The sequence below is a fragment of the Spermophilus citellus genome, assembly GCF_964194105.1.
Source record: "Spermophilus citellus genome assembly, chromosome: 8".
NCBI classification, from domain to species: Eukaryota; Metazoa; Chordata; class Mammalia; order Rodentia; family Sciuridae; genus Spermophilus; species Spermophilus citellus.
In genome coordinates this window covers 110,799,544-110,818,959 of record NC_138189.1, presented here as the reverse complement: position 1 = coordinate 110,818,959, position 19,416 = coordinate 110,799,544, and the positions used below count along the sequence as shown (strand labels likewise).

Genomic DNA, 19,416 nt, shown 5'->3' with positions numbered 1-19,416 from the left:
TAGAAACACTATAGGTCATTTTTAAGATATGGGTCCCAGTACCCCTAATCTGCTAAACCAAATATTTGAGACTTGAGTCCTGAAACCTTAAACACAATACAGTTTTGTAAGGGATTTCCTATACATTGGATCTGAGTTAATAAATTCTAGTACATTCTTACAGACAGAACCTCTAAACCCTCTCCCACCTTTCTGACCAATAGAAGATGCTATTTTATTAATTAAATATATATAATTAATATAATTACATATTGTATGTAATTGTATATGTCATTACATACAATTGATTAAGAAAATTGTCAGAATTTTTCCAAAAATAATTTACTTACATATCTAGTTTAGACATGCTTTTATAAAATATTGCACCTGCAAGACCTGTTGTTTAATAAAGTAATTGTTCTTGTACTATTAACACATTGTCTTCCATGAAGAATAAGAGATAAAATAAGTCTGAATTTATTTACAACAATTTAAGTATGATCTGAAAGTTTTCTGGTAGAATAAAATGAAATGGGAATCACATATTTCCTGTATTTCTCTCTGATATACTTAAGCAAATAATTTCTGTTTTTAAATAGTCATTAAACACTTCTTTGGCTCCTGGAACTCCTCTCAGAATTTAGCTCTGTGAACTACCCTCAGAAAGCACCATATTGTTGCTTGGTTGCTACTGAACCTGTGCCTACCCCCAATTATATTAAATATATTATTCCCAATGAAAAAAATTATATTTTTTGTGGCTGTCTAGTAGGTCTGGGGACTGTTCTGGAAGGAAACCAAGCCTCTTTTTTTTTTTTTCTGCTTCTGCTGGAAAAGTTCTATGCCAGAATTCTTACTACCTTAGTTTAGTGTTGTTTTGCTGGTTCTGAGTCCAGAATTAAGTTTTCCAGACAAACACTTTTAAGTTCCAGTGCAACATGGAAGCATACCCAGGGAATCTGTATTGATGTGAGGTTTGTCTCTTTGAAAGTTAAGAGGTAGTGACTTGTTAAAATGTCATCAACTAAAAATTTCCTCCCCCACCCCTTCTTTAAACTTATCTTACTTTGAAAATTAGCACTCAAGACAGTAATTTTGTGAGAGCTTCTGTGTTCCTGCGGGAACTTCATTTAAAATAAACATGCACTACACACTCTTGCATGTGCACTCACACACCACTGATATTCACAGACAATATCCCAGTAAAGAAGGGTAAGAGAAGGGCAATCTAAGTGCTTGGGATTGTCTCTTTCCGTGATTCATGTCATGCATGGGCTACATCTGCAGCTTTTTAAAGTTGCTGGAGGAAGCTCAGTAATGCAGCTGTCTCTAATGTACTGTGAACCTTGAAAAGGAATTTCCTTTCAAGTAAGAAAGGAAGTAGTTTGTGTGTGGGATGATGGAGCTGAAGGTTTCTTTTAACAGAAAATAAAGTGCTGTTGTGTACATAATCATCTACACCATCTAAAAACAAACCTAGTAGAACTACATATTGAAGGAATCTACATTTACATTTGGAAAAGACTTAATTGATTTTAATTGATCTACTTTTGTTTTCTCATTTTTTCAAAGGAGGAAAATGAGGTGAGAAGTTGTTAGGTGGCTTGTCTGGAGTCTCACTGTTAAGTAGAACAGAATTTGGGATCCAGACTTTTAGTTCTAGTTCTTCAGGAATTACATTTGATTATAGAATTGCTACATAGGCTAAATGTGCAGAGAGCTGAAGCAAGGTCTTTGCCACATAAACATTTTCTGTAAGAGAGAGATTACAAAAAAGACACACCACCAGCAAGAATAAATTTCAGCTTATGAATATAACACAGCTGATAGCTTCTGTTTGGATTGTCCACTTTATTATAGTACATTCTGGTTTACTAAAAAGGACTCTATGCAGCCACATTTAGGCTATCATGATTAAGTACTTTGAGGAATGCAACTTACACACAGTTTGTTCTGAGCTGAAATTCCTCAGTATCAGAAATGAGGAATATGTTTGGATTCTAGGAAATAAATTTGCATCCCACACTGAAGAATGGAGCATTTTTTCCTTTTACCTCTTCCTAAAATATTAATATAAAGAGCTTACTTGCAAAATATCCTGAGTTGTTCTGACATACAAAGAAGAAATGTGATCTGTAGCTTTACACCTTGGGAGTGAATGCTAACACCTCTACAGATTTATTTCCTAATGCCAAAATTACATGGCTATTGTTCCTTTTCATTGTAGGATATCATTTGTACTGGGATCCTCTAGATTTACACATTGGATTTTATGGCTTTGGGCAGTTGCTGTCGAATGTGTTAGAATAATTGGTGAACTGTTTTCAGTAAGTAAAAATGCTGTAGTGTTTATCCTAATTTTTCTATCTCTCCATTGATTATTTCTTCATTTGCTGTGAAACTAGGCTTTGGTTTTGCAAACTGAATGAAAATGCATGGTCTTTTGTTCTGTGACTTTGTTTTAATTCTTGTATCTGATACTTAAAAGGGTTTAAAGACATGCTGAGGATATTGTATTATCTATTTGTATTTTACTAGATACATGGGCAAAATTATCCCCAGAAGTTCTATAATGTTTTACTTCTTAGTCTAGATTATTTTACTATTCCTGTACTTTTTAATGAATTATTAACTTATTATCTACAAATTGATCTAAAGGATCTAGGGAGAAAATGGAAAGTAGCATTCTTATAGTTACATTAAATATTAACAGCTAAATAGATGATAACTCATTTCATTTGGATTTTATAATTTACAAATTCAATGATACAAATGTCAACATTCTTTTTATCTTTTAATATAAAATGATTTGTATTTGTAGATTATAATCACAGAGCAAGGTAAGGATATTTGCCCTTCAACTTATTATGGTTTTGCAGTTTTATAGCTATACTAATTAATGTGATTATGGCCTAAGGTAGACTGTGATGTAGGTATTTTATTATCTTCATTATACTGAATGGGAAACAGGTTCAGAGTTGAATAAGATGTTCAAGGTCACAAAGTTAACATGTAAGTAATGTCTAGATTAAAATAAAGATGGTCTGGCTGTGTACATTCTATCTATACTAAAAAATAACAGGAGAATTTTCATAAGACTGAAAATCCAAAAAAGATGAAGAAAAACACAAAATATAAAACATTTTAGAATTCGATGTTAGTAATGTTGGGTGTCATGGCACACGGGTATAATCCCTTAGGCTCGGGAGGCTGAGGCAAGAGGATCACAAATTCAAAGCCAGCCTCAGCAAAAGCAAGGTGCTAAGCAACTCAGTGAGACTCTGTCTCTAAATAAAATACAAAATAGGGCTGGTGAGGTGGTTCAGTGGTCAAGTGCCTCTGAGTTCAATCTTCGGTAACAAAATGAAACAAAAAAATTGATATCATTAAACTTAATCGTTCAACAAAACAAATAACAAATAAGTGAAAGGACAAGCCACACAGTTGGAAAGCATGCCTCTGCACATATAATTGAGAAATTTAATTGTCAATTGTATAGTAAAGATTGTCTTCAAAAATGGTTCTAAATTTTAAAAAATGGCAGAAGACAGGAACAGGCAATTGACAGAGCAGGAAGGTATAGACATAGGAAAAGAAGCGAAATAAATAGAGAATTTTAAGTTAAAATAAAACGAGTCTAAGAATACTAATGTTTGGCAAGGATATGGAGAAGTGATTATTTTAACTGTTTGGAAGAGTGATTTCTCATTTTATAGGTGAATATAGGGTTGATATTTATAGGCTTAGCAATGTTTTTTTAATATAACCCCAAAAGCATAATCAGTAATGAAAAATAATGGAGTCAGTCAATTAAAAAGTAATTTGTGTACTTCATAGTAACTTGTGTACATCACCAAGAATATCAGAATATTTGCATATAACATGTGATAATGGGATTTAAGTCACATTATATAGAGAACTCTTACAAATCAGTAATGAAAAATAGTACAATTTAAAAATGGGTAAGAATCTGAACAGACATTTCTCCAAAGAAAATATACAGATTCCTAGTAAATAAATAAATGCTTAATATTTTATTTATCAGGGACATTCCAATCAAAACCACAATGAGATACTACTTCACTCCCATTAGAATGGTTGTAATCAAAAAGACAGATAATAAGAAGCACTAGTGTGGATGTGCAGAAATTCAAACTCTCTTACACTTTTTTGGGATTGTAAAATGGTGGAACCACTTTACCAAACAGTCTGAAACTTCCTTCAAATATTAAATAAAGTTATCCTATGACCCAGAAGTTGACTCCAGTGCATATAGTCAAGAAAAATGACACAAAAGTTCATAGTAGCATTATTCATAGTAACCCAAAAGTGAAAACCTAAATATCCATCAGCTCATAAAATGATAAACTAAAATTGTGTGTGTGTGTGTGTGTGTGTGTGTGTATAGTAAAATATTTGGCAATAAAAATGAATGAAGGGGGCTGGGGCTGTAGCTCAGCTGTAGAGCGCTTGCCTAGCATATGTGAGGCACTGGGTTTAATCCTCAGTACCACATAAAAATAAACAAATAAAGATATTCTGCCCATCTACAACTACAAAAAAAATTGAAAAAAAAAAGGAATGATGTACTGACATTTGTTACCACACGGATAGCTTGAAAACATGCTAAAAAGCAAGATGTAAACACTGATGTTGTTTTATTCTATTAATTTGGAATTTCAGAATAAGCAGATCTGGACAGTCTGGGGCCGAGGACTGGTATCAGAAGTGACTGCTATCAGGTCTAAAGTTTGTTTTAGGGGGCTTGAAAATGTTATAAAATTAGATTTTTGATGGTTATCCATCTCTGTGTATACATTAAAAAGGATTGGATTATACATGCTCAATGAGTGAATTTTATGGTATGTGAGATTTATATCCAATAACAATCTTAAAAAATATTAATATGATAAGTAGCAAATTTATGATAGTGAGGAATATGGGAGAAGCAGGAACTGGTCTTCATTTGGCTTCATTTTATCACATTTTATCCTGAGAAATAAAAATGTCCAAGATTTTATAAAAGTGAGTTGTGAGAATTCAAGATTCTCTATTTTTTTTATTTGTACGATTTTATGTAATAGAAAATAATTAGAAATCAAATCAAGTGTATACCCATCCCCTTTCAGCTAGAAAACATTGTTTCTCCTTTACCCTGTTAACTGAAGACCTTGTTCTGGAAAATATTCTCTACAATAAAATATTATGTTATAGCTCCTAATGTTGTTTGTTAGTGAATGATGTTTGCTGTTTATAATATCAATTATAGTATTTTATCTCTAAAGTCAGAGTTTTATTATTTGGTTTATAAGAAAAATTCTTTGTGATTAAGAGTTACCATTAGCTCTGGTTCAAATCAGGTCATTTTTTTCATTGCTAAAACCTTAGCAGAGTAGACAACCTGCAATCCTGCTTGCTCAGTAAGGGGAAATTTTATCTTCTTAGGAGCTGCTATTCATAATTCTGAGTCTGGCCTTGTGGGAAGCTATTAATTTGCCTCTGAACTTTTGTCACAGACTTTCCCTTCAAAGATGAAAAGATTCTCTTGAGGACAGAGTCTAGGAAGGCTCATTCCTGAATCAGAGGTGCTCATTAATTTCCTTCTTGCTAATATAGCCCAAATACCTTTCCTGTCATAGGGGAGAATGAGGGGTTGGTAACTTGCCCACACTGACAGGCCCTTCTCTATAGACAGGGCTCATAGTCATAACAGAAACATATTTTCCTAGAATGTTGTTTTGTACTTTACCCACTTAGTGCTGTGGCCACCAGTAGGGAGGGAAATAGACCCTGAAGCTGTAAGGTTTGCATGGCAGAGTATTAATACCAAGCAAGGAAGCTGACTCTGGGTGGGTAGGGATATAGTTGTGGCAGCATTCAAATATAGTTACCTTGTAGAGTACAGGTTAAATTTTCTTTATTCTAACATAGAGCCTATAAAAATAAGAGCACAATTAAGATAGTTAAACTAAATCAAAGAACTGAGAATGGTGTGGAGCTGGAAATTTGTGTAGGAGTGTGGAAGTGGGTCATAAAGGCTAGATAGTGACCAGATCTTACTTTCACAATCATGGTTCCTGTGTGTCAGCATTACATGGGAACCTGTTAGAAAAGCAAATTCTTGAGTCTCAACCCAGATCTACTGAATCAAAAACCTCAGGGGATGAGCCCAGAAATCTGTTTGAACAAGGCCTACAGGTGATTCCTGTTTTCTTGAAAGTTTGAGAAGCACTGAACAAGTTTATGTAGGTGAATAAGTTTGAACTTTATCTCACAGGCAACCAGGAAACATTTATGAGCAGAATTATGGAATGATTGGAATGATTAATAAATGATTACTAAAATGTTTTAGTTATTAGTCTTCTGCCTTATTTTTCTAGTAAAGGAATTTTAGGTAAGTTTTAAAAAATGCCACAATATCTAGTGATCTGATTTAACTTACACATTTATTTTTGTTTGTAATTTCTCTTAATTAAAAAAATTATTTAATGATTTAATTAAAAGTTTGAAAGTTTCAAACTTAGGTGATTTTTATTTACTGTAAATTATTACTTCCCTGGGTATGTAATTTTGTTCCTTAAAAAACTTTACAGATTTAATAGGACCTAGGTGTACTTTTAAACCCTGAAGATATTATGCAAATGATTTTAGAAAATGGCTAAGGGCATTCCTCAGGTCATTTCCTGTGTAATCTTTCCCAACTCTGTTTTGCATTTTAAATGTTTTCATTTTTTTCTGTAATCTTGTTATGTATCAGTAACACATAATGTGTTGGCATCTTCTGGAATAACACGTTTGTTCCAAGTGAAAATGACTAGACTCCAAAAACCTAGCTGGCCAAGATGTTTATCCAACAAAACCTATATTGCATCTAAAATTAATCATTAATTAATCATAATTAATTTTATCAGAATGAAAATAGAAAAAGCCAACAAAATACTCTGAAAAGTTTTCTAGTCTTTGCCTTGAATGAACAGCATTAACTAAATATATATAATTTAGTTCCATGGATAAAACAAAACATGTTTGAAAAAACCCTTTTTATCTTTTCCTTTTTTTTTTTTTTTTAATTTGAGATGGAGCCTACCCAGTGTTGGTTAGGTTCAAGTGATCTTCCCACTTCAGTCTCCTGAGTAGCTGAGATTATAGGTACATGCCACCATATCCTGTGGAAGAAGATTTTTTAGCAGTAAATCTGAGATGGGGGTGACAATGTCTGATTTTATTATTCCTCTCCTTAAGAGTCATTTTGGGTTGGGTGTGTTGGCGCATGCCTGTAAGCCCAGCGGATCTGAAGACTGAGACAGAAGGATCATGAGTTCAAAGCCAACCTCAGCAAAAGCAAGGTGCTAAGCAACTCAGTGAGACCCTGTCTCTAAATAAAATACAGAATAGGGCTGGGGATGTATGAAAATAACAATTTTATTTTACTTCTGGATGGGCTTATTTTTCTGTTTCAATAGAAAATGAGTATTAAAATGCAGTAGGTATTTTTGATCTTCTTTCTACCTAATTCTATAAAATATCCTAAAACATATTTAGATCTTGTCCAAGAGTTAACTGAGAAAAGGCAGTAAGTAGCCTTTTTGGATGGACATGGGAAGACTTACACTTTTTCTCTGCTGTTAAATACTTAACATGACTTTGGATATCACCATTAAAATATCTTTTCTATATGATGGATGTGCCCTTCATAATACTTCTGGTATGGATGAACTAGATAGCAACTTCAAATTACAAGTTTTCATCTTCTCTATTTCATATCCCTAGTCTTATACTCCAACATCCTGAGGTGACACTCCCAAATCCACTGTCTCTATGTATGCAAGTGTCTTGGCTCTGCTTTCCTAGGAAGTCATGGTTAGTTTAGTAACTTCAGAATATATCTCTAGTGTGACTGCTCCTTAACACCCCACCTACCACCACCCCCCTTGTCCACGCCACCATCCGTGCTTGCCTTAATTGTTGCTGCAGCCTCCTAACTGGCTCTTTGCTTCTGTTTTTGCTCTCTCTTATCTATTCTTAGTACAGCAATCAGAGGAAACGTTTCTATTGGGGGTCTGATTCCCATTTCTTCTCTAATTCACCTCCTACTGTGGTCCCTCTTGTTGAAAAAAAAAAAAACCTCCCCTGCTGCTCTGTGAGAATACCAGGTATGAGTCTGTCCCCAGGCTCTTGGTTGAAATCATTCTGTCTAGAGTGTTCTTATGCTTTTTTTTTTTTCTTTTCTTCAGTGTCATCTTCACCTCTCCCTTCTCAAGGATGACTTTACAATAAGTAAATTCTAACCATCTTATATAAAATCACCATCATTCCTAGTAGGACCTATTCTATATCCCTACTTTATTTCTCACCATAGCACTTGGGGTAATTTATATATTTTCATGTTATTTGGTTGACTGACTCCTTTTCTCCAATGATTCTGTGAGGGCATGGAATTGTATCCACTTCTTTCCACTGGAACAAACCCTGGGGCCTAAAAGGTGTCCAAAAAATTCTTGCTTAGTAAATGAATGAAGGCATATTTTAGGCAATATAATTCTGGGATGTAGTGTGAAGATGATTAAAGGAAGGCAGGGATACAGAACAGAGATTGAAAGGTTTTTGCTATGAATCAGATAAGAACTGTTGATGGCCTCATTTAGCATGTTTTGACAGAAACAATGAAGATGATGGATTATAAGAAAACACAGAAGACTAAAATGATTGTGCTGTAGATGGTATAGATATAATGAATATGAGACAGGGCAATATCTAGGAAGTCCCGAGGGTCTTGGCATTGACAGCTGGGTGGATGGTGGTTGTGATTATGAGAGATAATACTCAAGAAAGCAGATATAGAATGGAAAGAAATAGAGTGAAGAGGCTTCAGGAAGGAGAAAAGATGACTACAGATTTATTACATATGCTTAGTTTGAAAAATTCATCAGCAAGACTTCTGAGCATCAAATGGTAGCAGAGTAGTTGTCAGATGAAGTATAGCTCTAGAGGTCAGGAAAGGGACTATAAGGCCGACTGTCCCAGTAGGAAATGGTGCCTGGCAGTAGCGACTCTTTGAGTTCCTAGACTAGCACAGGAGTTCTTAACTATTGTCACTATTTATTTTGACTATTTAAAAAGGAGAGAAAGAGAGAATTTTGAAAAAGAGAAAAAAATTCTCCTTGATTCATTTTGTTGGCATATTTGGAAGTATGAAAAAGGCATTTATCTGAAGATGAAGTGTCTAAGTACCTCTAGAGTGCAAGGAATTTACCTTTGGCTTGTCCTATCTTTCAAAGTCATCTTCTTTGATTGAAAACATGTTGAAGCACTTTTTTTCCTTTAGTCACCGGAAATGAGTGAGTTCTTTAGTAAAACATTAAAAATACATGAAATAAAAAAATGTCTAAATGTTTCAAGTAAGATTTTTGGCATATCCATATGTGTAATATAAAACTCATATTATATTTAGTAATATAAAATTCTTAATGGTTCTGTTCATGAACACATTTTTCATTTATTTTGATGCTGAGTGTTTTGCCAATAGCTTTCATACCTCTGGTGATTTTTATTCCCTTATTTAGTATAGGAGAGTCAAGCGTCTTGAACTGGTCTTCAACCTAGAAATTTATTAAACAATTTGATTTCTCAAGGGAGCAAAGCTGTTGGAAAGATTACTTTATACAAATCTCTGGGCCAATAGGGGATATAGATAGAAAAAAATACTGCTGATGGAAATTTATAGGAATGAAAACAAATTCACTCTCTCTGATTAGTGATTTTCTCTTAGTTGGCAAGTACACCTAGACTATGAGTGAAATGTTACTTGAGTCTAATCCTTGCTGTTTAACCTTGTGGTAACTCTTTGCAGCATGCTACAGTGTTAATCATCTCCCAGTTTGGGCTTACATTGGATACTCCATACGGTGATGAGGCATTAGGGACTGCGTTTCCTGAATCTCTATTAACAGAGCATAGAGTATGATATATTACTTTTTTTTTTTTTACTATTTGTATACTTGTTTATTTATATATGACAGCAGAATGCATTACAATTCATAATACACATATAGAGCACAAATTTTTCATATCTCTGGTTGTATACAAAGTATATTCACACCAATTCGTGTCTTCATACAGGTATTTTGGATAATGATGTCCATCACATTCCATCATCATTTCTAACCCCATGCCCTCTCCCTTCCCCTCCTACTTCTCTGCCCTATCTAGGATTCATCTATTCCTCCTATGTTCCCCCTTGCTACTATAACTCTTAAACTATATTGTTGGCAGTGAAATTACAACTCTTGCTTTCTTAGATGGAAGAAATTGTGAGAATCACAATTTAAGGGCCTAAGACAGTTCATATTTAATTAAAATAACCTATTGTATTTGTTTAAAAGAAACTTGGTTATTTAATAAGCCTTGTAAACTTATAATATGGGTATTAGGATTCTCTAGAGAAACAGCCAGAAGCATGGGTATACATGGTTAGAAAGAGATGTATTTATAAGGAGTTGCCTTATATCTTATGGAGGCTGACATGTTCCAAGATCTGCAGGTGGTAACCTGAGGACCCAGAAAATACTGATGGTATAATTGCTGTCAGAAGGTCTGGAAGTGTGAGATCACGAAGTGCTGAGGCTTCCGCTTGATTTCAAAGGCAGAAGGGAAAAAACAAAACAACCAACCGTGTCCGGGGTGGAAGGCAGTCATCAGGGTGGAAGGCAGTCATCAGGAAGAGTCCCTCTTGTTTGAGGAGTGTCAGCCTATTTTGTTCTGTTCAGACCTTAAATGACTGCTTGAGACTCACTTACATGAAGGCAATCTGCTTTAGTAGGTCTACCCATTTAAGTGTTAGTCTTATCCAATGGTCTTCATGTCTGTTTTGGTACCAGTACCATGATGTTTTTGTCACTCTTGCTCTGTAGTATAATTTAAGGTCTAGTTTTGTGATTCCTCCTGCTTCATTTTGCTCACTAAAGATTGCTTCGTCTATTCTGGGCCCCTTATTTTTCCAGGTGAATATCAGGACTGCTTTTTCTATTTGTATGAAGCACATAATTATAATTTTAATAGGAATTACATTAAATCTATATATTGTTTTTGTTAGTACAGTCATTCTGACAATATTAATTCTGCCTATCCAAGAACATGGGAGATCTTTCTGTCTTCTAAGGTCTTCAATTTTTTCCTGTAGTGATCTGTAGTTTTCATTGTAGTGGTCTTTCACCTATTTTTTTAGATGGATTCCCAAGGTGGTTTTTTTTTTTTTTTTTTGAGGCTACTGTGAATGGGATAGTTTTCCTAACTTTTCTTTCAGTTGATTCATCATTGGTGTATAGGAACAAAACTGATTTATGGGTGTTAATTTTATATCCTGTTGCATGCTGAATTTGTTTATGAATTCTTAGAAGTTTTCTGGTGGAGTTTTTGGGGTCTTCTAAATGTAAAATTATGTAATATTGGCAAATGAGGTAGTTTGAGCTCTTCTTTTCTAATTTTTATCTCTTTGATTTCTATTGCCTAAATGCTCTGGCTAGAGTTTCAAGGACTGTGTTGAATAGAAGTGGTAAAAGAGGGCATCCTTGTCTTGTTCCAATTTTTAGATAGAATGCTTTCAGGTTTTTTTTTTTAACATTTAGAATGATGTTCTTGAGTTTTGAACATGAATGAATGTTGTTTTTGTCAAATGCTTTTGATGCATCGATTGAGATAATTGTGTGATTCTTGTCTTTAAGTCTATTGATGTGATGAATTACGTTTATTGATTTCTGCATGTCAAACCAATCTCACACCCTCATAGAAACATCCAGGATGTTTTTTTTTCTCCTTAAATTTTTATTAATCACTCTCAAACTTCTCTGTCAGATATTTTAAAATCAAGTTGTTTCCATTAAAAATTACCGTTTTTAAAAACAACTTAAAACTGCCACGTATACACAAAAACAAACGGTTCACAAAACATTCTCCTTTCCTTCTGAAGGTTCTACAATGTGTTGGTATCATTAACCAGACTTCTACTCTTAAATGGTAAGTTGAGACAAATAGTTCTGTACCTTTCTTTCACTGTTGATTAAGACTTGGGTGACAGATATTAGGGATAATATTCCTTTAGCCTTTTGAGCTTTCTGGGCAAACTTGGTGACTTTAGCTCCAACAGCTTTCTTGTCCATTGCTTCACTGACACCCATAGCAACCCTCTGTCTTGTGTAATGAATAGCCAAAAGACCCAGAGGTGGATAACTCTCAAGACACCAGTTACCAGGAACCATACCAATGAGGGCAGCATGACTAGATTTCAGGAATTTAGGACCATCTTCTAGCTTCTTACCAGAAATGGCAATCACCCCTCCCCACCCCCAACCCCAGTTTAGCAGACTTTCAAGCAATGTGAGCTGAGTGACAGTCAAGTTCAGGGGCATAGTCAGCAGTGATTGGGCCTGGATGGTTCAGGCAAATCACCTGAGCAGTAGTGCCAGCTGCTTTGTTGGTGAGTCACTTTTCCTGCCATCAGCAAGGCTGCCACATGAATATTCTTGAAGCCCATTGGAACATCAGTTATTGACCCCAGGGCGCTTTACTCCAGGCTTCATGGTGCATTTCAACAGACTTTTTACTCTAGTTCTGATGATGACCACCATGCTGAGTTTGGGAACTCCAGTCTCCACATAGTCCTAGGACAATTGCAAGCCCATCAATTTTGTAGGCTTTTCCTGGATGGGAAGACACAAAGGCTTGACAGTTGAATGAGTTAGTGGTAGGATTCAACCCAGATCTTTAAATGTTGACGTTCTACGGTTACATATTTATGTGTGATTTTCTATCCTAGGAGCTAGCACTTGGCTCCAGTATGTTGTCACTGTTCCAACCAGAAATTAGCACAGAACCTACCGTATTGGGATTATAGCCAATTTTACTAATTCAGGTGTTGGCTTCCTTAATGATTTCCTTATATGTCTTTTGGCTATAGAGAGGCTCAGTGTTAATACTGTCAATTTGTTGTTTCAGACCCAAGGTCTGAGCCAGAAGAGCATGTTCATGGGCCTGTTCATTCTTGGCAGGATTCATAGCTTCACCATCACAAACGTCATCAGCGACATTAGGACAGTACCCTCAGGATGCAGTGTGCCTCTAATCAGGTCTTTGAAAAGTCCCTGTATCCTGTAACATCCATAATGGTCACCTGATATATTCTGGTCTCAGTTTTCCACGGTATATTCTGTGATGATACTGTGCTTATACTTGGCTATCCAGGCATCCTTAAAGGAGCTCTGTTCCCTCTTGGCAGCCTCCTTCTGATTTTTCAGTGGTACTTTGTTGAGCTGACCACATTTTTTAGATCAGATGGCTGCTGGTGGTGGACTTGCCCAAATCTACATGTTTGTTTGTTTTTTTTTCCCCCTTCCCATTTTGGTTTTGATTTAGTGCTGGTTTTTATGATACCCCCCCTCCATTTTTTTTTTTTTTTTTTTTTTTTTTTTTGCTGCAAACTTTCAAAAAAGGCAGAATAATGTTTGAGCAAATATCTGGTGTCCCAATTTAATTGACATATTAAATTAACCATCAAATAACTTATTTTAAATTCATTCAAATTTATTTAGTCAGTAAACATTTTAGATACATCTCTGGATTCAATACAGGGTTAGACATTTTAAGTACTGTAAAGAAGTAGAAGACAGTTGTCAGGTTACCTTTAATAGAGATCAAAATAAAACAGTAAAATAAGGAAAAAAAATACAAGTTTTAATGTGGTTACATTCTTTACCAATATTTTTTTTCATGTTCAGATACTCCCCAGTTTATGAGAGGGTTACATCCTAATAAACCCACTGTAAATTGAAAATATTATAAGTTGAAAGTGTGTTTGATACACCTAGCTTACCAAACACCACAGCTTAGCTTACTCTACCTTAAAAACACTCAGAACGATCACATTAGCTTGCAGTTGAGCAAAATCATTTAATGCAAAGCCTGTTTTAAAATAAAATGTTTAATACTTCATATAATTTATCTAATACTGCACTGAAAGTAAAGAACAGAATGGTTGTATGGGGGTATTTTCACATCATTCAAAAGTAGAAAAATCTTAAGTCAAACCATCGTTAGTCAAAGATCATCTATCTATTGAAGCTGACTATTTGGACTAAATTTATGTTTCTTATTCTGAACTTGAAATTGTTAAGCAGCCAATAAGGACCCCATAGACCTACTTTTTTTCTTTTTCTTAACCCCTTTTTACTATTAATATATATTATAATACTTATCTGGAAGGTGGTAATATAATTGTCAAATGATGAACCCAGACAGCTTAGTCTGTCTTAGTCTGTTTTATGTTGCGCAACAGAATATCACAGACTGGATAATTTATAAAGAAAAAATAATAATTTCTCACCATTTTGGAAGCTGAATATTCAATAGAAGTGCCAACATCTGGTGGAGCCTCCTTGTCATGTGATAAGATGGCAGAGGGCGTCACGTGTGAGGAGAGTAAGAGAAAGCTGAGTAAACTCTGCAGTAGATCCTCTTCCATAGGAACTCACCCGTTCTTGGGGGTAATGGCCCCACTATGTTCATGAGGATGGAGCCCTCATCACCTCCTCACTGCTTGGAGGTCTGCTTTGAAGGTCCATTTCTCAGTACCCCCATAAAGCCAACTGAATCTCAACATGAATTTTGGAGGGAATGTTCAAACCGTAGTAGGCTGTGTTTTAAAACGTTACTATGCAAGTGGATACTGAAAATTCCTTAGCATTTTGTGACCTGAGTTGCCTCATTATATTCTTGTATCACATTTTGTGGCTCGCCATTTTGTGTTTCTGAATCCAGGCACTATAAAATGTTTCTGTGTTTACTGGTTGTAGTAGTTTTTATTTTTTTATTTGAAAGGTAATGTGAGTCCCTATAAATATGAAATAATTATTTAGTCACAAAGCAGAAGTGATTAAATAACCATTACAAATTTACCTCCTATCTTTACTCCATCCTTACCTAGACCCACCGAAGCTTAAGAAACTGAGAGGTACAAGGCAAGAATATGGAAGTTGTATTTTTGGATTATTCAGATCAGTTTAGAATAAAAAAGAAAACAAAAATTATTCGATTTATCATTTTTTTAAAATTCAGAAACATTAACATGATATAAGTACTTTGAATTTGGTCATCTGAGAAATTATAAAAGTAGGACTACATTAAATAAGCATTTTCATCTTGTCAATTTAATGGTCATCTCTTATTTTGTTCCAATTGGACTGATATTTATCTTGTTTCTAATTCTATGAGAATGACAAGGTAGGGTCTTTGGCAGTTCAGCTTTTATGAAGTTACTCCATAGAAACCTGTCTTTGTTTCTTGGTTGAGGAAGCAAAAGTTCTAATAGATAAAGGGAAAAAAATTGTACATACAGAAAGAGCAAATGCATTTTTCTCTTTTTTTACAGATAAGTTTTCAACAGTGAATCAGGAGTGTGGGTTTGGGATAGATTTGCTCTTAGTTAATATTTGCCTTGCCAGGATGTTGCACTTCTGAGACTGGCCTCAGGAACCCTGGAGCTGCCACACTCTCTTGTGGGCATCTCCTCCCTTTTGGAGAAGCACTTAGGACTTTTAGCAGGAGACATTTATCTGGGTGGTGTTATTATCAGACTGTTGTTTAGGACTGATGTGAAATGCCACACTTTGGAACGCTTCCTGTGAAGATTTAAATGCAGCATGGTGCATTTACTTTTTTAACAATAGGACTTGCCTCATTGATTTAGACCAAAATATTTCCTCCCAAGATCATAGTCATTTTATTGTTTGGAGGCACAGAAGGTATTATAAAGAGTTGGTGACATATTCTGGATGATTTAAAACCGATGAGATATAAAAAGAAAATATGGCCAACTGAGATGAAAATATTCTGTATTTTTAAAAAGTACGCAGTACGAAAATATCTTATTTTTTGTCTTTCTGAATGTTCTGGCGATACCAATCATTGAGATAAACATCTAATACAAAAGCAAATGTTTACAGTTGCACTTCTTTGTGTGGGCTCCACTTTGGAGTCTTATTGTTTTTCTCTCTCTGCTTTCAGGAAAGGGAAAGAAGTTCTCTTAATGTCTAATGAATATTTATGAAGTCCTTTGACAATTAGGAACTCATTAAAATTCACTTCAAAAGAAAAGAGATAAAAAACACTTCTAAGACTAAAGCAGAATGTGGTGGTCAGTGGAAATTCCAGTTTCTTTTTGCTGGCTGCTTGTGACTTGTCAAGACAGAAACAGTGCAAATAAAATGGCTTTTAAAAATGATTCTAGGTAGTAGTTTGACTATAACAGACACATTTGACTATTACATGGTGACTTCAGTTTTGCATTGACTTTTGGCTTGGCAAGTGTTTGTCTCTGGAGATACTTGAAAATCCTGATTTAATCATATCATAATGGTTAGGAGATCAGGCTTTGGAGTCAAGACTTGTGTGTCTTTAAGCCACAGTATCAGCTTTTTCCAGTTCTGTGATCTTGAGCAAGTTTTCTGTGCTTCAGTTTCTGTATTGAAGTGTAGAAAAGATACACACTGCACATGCCTCAGGTCCAATTCCAAAAGGAAAGAGGCTTGCTTATTTAGATTTGCAGAAGTAAGCACAGACTTGGAAACAAACAAAAAATGTTGTTCTATTGGTTAACATGTTCCTCTAGAGAGTTTGCCACCGTTTTTAAGTTATTTGCCAACTTACTTTATACATGATATGTCATAACATTGAATTTATCCTTGTAAAGTGATGAGTAGCTCTTATTTAACTCAAACTTTATCTTTAAGATATGTCTCATAAATTTATACTGATAAGTCATAGTTACCATTGGCATTTTTATTGTTTTCACCATCTGCTCTCTGCAGAGTCTGTATACAAGTTGTTGGATTTATTTCACAGGAACTAAGGAAACTTCTTCCTTCTAATTATTTTCTATTGGAAAATGATGTTGTAATTATGATTTTCAAGCAGATAGTGAATCTGTGATTCAGTCTTCAGTTTTTTTAAATGCATCATAAGGAGACTTCATCACCACATCTATATGTGCATGACTTTAATAATATGATTCTGATGAAAGACTAGAGAATAATCCTTTTATCATGTCATGGTTACTGCATATTTATTTCCAGTTTTGATTGTTGTTAACTTTGCCTTTATAATTCTAACCCACTAGTCACTATTTTGGAGTGGACAACCTTTAGAGAATGTGGCCAGTTCTCTCCATGTTTTCCAAGTAGACCATTAGCTACACTGGTGATAATTAGTGTGTTTTTGTTGTATGTTAAGGCTTCTGTCTTCCAGCTCAGAGTGGTCTGTAGGTGGCCTCATCCAACCAGCCACTATCACAACTCTATGTCCCTTCTTGTTTTAGTTGAGCTAGGGGCTAAAGGATCAGACTTTTGGACCTTTTAAAGAGGGAAGGAAGAGAAAGGCCTTTGAAGCTAAACTATAAAATAAGGCTTAATTGTTTTGTGTTAATGGTAAAATGTTCAGAAAGCATTAAAAGAAAGTTCATAAATTGTGGCCAGAAATGAAAATATCCAGTTAATAAGTTTGTCTCCTCCCAAGAGTCCCACCTTGATTTACAACCTTCACTTCACTGTACAGTAAAGTTTTAGGATGAACCGATGCTGTGCTTGAAGGAATGAGCTTATTTCGTGCTTGGAAGGAATCTATTTTAGTTAGCTTCATTAGTATTACACTCCAGAATGGTCTTATACCGTAGTTAGCTTTGTCCTTTAGACCTATTATGATAATGGATATATTTGCTGACATAAAACTACTTTGAAAAGTCATAAAGTAATCTAATTTGCTTTAAAAATTTTTTGTGCTTTAAAAACTTTAATGTCTGCTCAAAATTTTATGAAGGTTAAAATCAGAGTTGGATTCTTATGTGAGCCAGTTAACATCAAACAATGTAATTCTTTGGTCACAGATTGCAGCCAATAATAGTATATAAATTGTGCCAACTCATATGGGGCAAGCTCTTCTAAGATGTTATTCGAAGCATTTTATGGGTATGAATAAATACTACTATTATCCTCATTCTTCATGAGGACATGAAAGTTCATGGAGGTTAAGTAACTTTTCTGAGGTCATGGTTAATTCAAATTAATAATCAAGTGGGTGACTTGTATATAAATAAACATAGTGCCTGCAATAAGTCATTCAATAGGTCGGGATATATATGTGCAGATACTATTTAAGATAGAGTAAAATATAGCATGGTAAAATTCCATGGAAACATCAAAAACAAGCATGTACTTCCTACTGGAAAATGTAATATAGATGGCAAAGGAAGGATGTTGTAGGCTGCACAAATATTATAAAAAAAGACATGAAAATATAAAAATTATGGTGCACATAAGCATAAGGTATACCAGGGAGCACACTATGATAGGAGATGAAGCTGGAAAAATAGTTTTAGTCAGTTTACGGGGAACCTTGAATGCCTTCCTAAGAACCTGAGAACCATTAGATATTTTTGTTTATTTTGCTTGCTGTTTGGTTTTGCAAGGACATGCATGTGTGTTGTTATTTTTAAGTCAGCAGTGCAAATAATGGATTATGGAAGTGGGAAGGAGATCAGAGAGTACTATAGTAGCACTGATTAGTGACAGGGATAAAGGGGATAAAAAACAAAGGCTCCAGCCAATAGCTTGTGTTTTGTTATAAGGGAACATGGAAAACTTAGAAAAACCTTTCCTTGCTATTGGAAAAAATAGAAATCAAATTCTCACAAACCTGTTGACTATAACATATATTATTATTATTGTGTTTAGGTATTTTATTAAATATCAGCCTTTGAGTAAATACCTTTTTTTATACTGTCTGATGAATTATGAAACATATATAAGGAAATTCTTCAAAATACCAAAGAATAATGCTTGAGACTAATTCATGAAAAAAAAATTGTTATTAGAAGGAATGACTGACAAACTATGGCATTGAAAATTGAGTATTTGCGCACATATTCTCAAAAATGAACAAAGTAAGCCTGCCACTCCTGGGATAGTAATTGACAGTGGTTTTTGCTAATGATAAAATTTAAACTTTCAAGCAAAATTTAGGATTTTGGAAAGCTTATATTCACACAATTTGTCTGCATAACTCAGTGAACCAATTTTTTTTCCAGGTGACAAGGCATGGTGTTTTATATTTATGCATAGGTGAAAGATCCATTCAAAATACATGATTGGCAGCAGGTTTTGTAGTTTATCAGAATATGAAAATTTCATTCATACAGGTTTCAATCCTACATCGTAACTAACTTTTAAGAGAATGTCATTTGTATACTTCTAAAGTCTTAAAGAATTTTATTGTATTTAATGTTTTAATGTATTAAAGAATAACCACTATTATGTGGAAAGGCTATTAAAATATCCTCCTTTTCCATCATTTTGCCACTGGGCTACATCTCTCTAATTGAAAAAATTAGTTAATTTT

The 19,416-nt window shown here is 34.6% G+C and overlaps 1 protein-coding gene across 8 annotated transcripts in view; it reads left to right on the top strand.

Annotated features, from left to right (window-relative positions):
• BMPR1B (bone morphogenetic protein receptor type 1B) overlaps nt 1-19,416 on the top strand; it is a 370,882-nt gene that overhangs the window by 285,039 nt on the left and 66,427 nt on the right. The window contains exon 2 of one of the 8 annotated variants that reach the window (XM_081303654.1): nt 2,207-2,306. The exons of the other annotated variants lie outside the window; for them this stretch is intronic. The gene's annotated coding sequence lies outside the window, so the exon portion shown is untranslated. The remainder of the gene's footprint in view (nt 1-2,206; nt 2,307-19,416) is intronic. 8 annotated transcript variants of the gene reach the window in all.